Source organism: Poecilia latipinna, unplaced genomic scaffold (assembly GCF_001443285.1).
Source record: "Poecilia latipinna isolate Pla-1442-1.1 unplaced genomic scaffold, P_latipinna-1.0 Scaffold1284, whole genome shotgun sequence".
In the NCBI taxonomy this organism is placed as follows: Eukaryota; Metazoa; Chordata; class Actinopteri; order Cyprinodontiformes; family Poeciliidae; genus Poecilia; species Poecilia latipinna.
In genome coordinates, this window is record NW_015113900.1 from 145,562 (window position 1) to 146,690 (window position 1,129).

The 1,129-nt window shown below is 52.6% G+C and overlaps 1 protein-coding gene across 1 annotated transcript in view; it reads left to right on the plus strand.

Moving 5' to 3' along the window:
* grik5 (glutamate receptor, ionotropic, kainate 5) overlaps positions 1 to 1,129 on the plus strand; it is a 135,764-nt gene continuing 134,635 nt past the window's right edge. Inside the window, exons 1-2 of the mRNA XM_015054891.1 lie at positions 1 to 366; positions 584 to 751. The gene's annotated coding sequence lies outside the window, so the exon portion shown is untranslated. The remainder of the gene's footprint in view (positions 367 to 583; positions 752 to 1,129) is intronic.

Consider the following 1,129-nt stretch of genomic DNA (forward strand, 5'->3'; position numbering starts at 1 on the left):
GAGAGAGAGAGAGAGAGAGAGAGAGAGAGAGAGCTGATTAGATTGGAGAGAGCCAAGGAGGTACGGCTGTACTATTGAGCAGAGGGAGTGCGTGACTGAGTGAACGCCGAATCACAGTGAAGTCCACAGCCAGGCGGACGAACTGGACCTAAATCAACAAATGGAGACTGAAAAACTGGATGGATACTGCGTATAAAGGAGGAAGTGTTTGTCTTAATGTGTGTGTATCTCTGCATCAGAGCTGCGAGGAGCCCACGGGGAGGCGAGGGAAAATAGCGGACAACTCATTCGTCTCCCTTGGAAGCAGAGCTGTGAGCCGGAACAGAGTCAACCGTGGGACTCGCTGGGATTTTGAATATAATCTCAGTAAGTACTGACACAGGCGGGGAACGGGAGTGTGTGAATGGTTGTTTCAGGCTGCTTTTTTCATGAAGAAACATTAATAAAAAAAATGGGGTGGGGGGTAGGGGGGAGCACACCAGTGATTTTTCTACTGTGACATGCATTGTCAAACTGCATTTTTTCCCCCTCTGATTTGAACATGCAGCCCTGACTTGACTCTGCGTTTGTGCCTCTTCCTCAGCGCCGGTGTGTGTGTGTGTGTGTGTGTGTGAGTCAGTGTGTGTAAGCTGATAATAGCAGCTCCATTGGTATTCAGCGGAGGGAGCTCCAGGATCTCGCTGCGCCTTTTCCCCGGGATGGGATCACAGAGCAGGGATTGTGCTTGCCTGAGGAGAGCCCGCTGAAATGGGTGAGTGTCCGCGTCTCCCGGCCCCCCTCCCAGCCTCATCACTCCATCCTCTTTCACCTCAAATGTGTCACAGCTCACCGGTTAACTCATCTTCCTCCCGTTTTAGTTTCATCAGAGCGTTTTTTCTACTTCTGAGGGGCTCCCTCTGTTTTCCTTGCTTAACCCGCTCACCCCGCCGCTGCCCCACCTGTTTCCCTCCATCCCTTCGCATCCCCGCACCTCTCAATCATTCCCGAAACAGAACTGTCCAGCTTGATGGATTTGGATAAAATTGGACTGGCTCACTTCATTTTTTGCGCTTTGCCCCCCCCCCCCACCCACCCCACTCCACACCGCATTCCCTCCCTCCATCCCTCTCTCCCTCCATCCCTCTCTCCC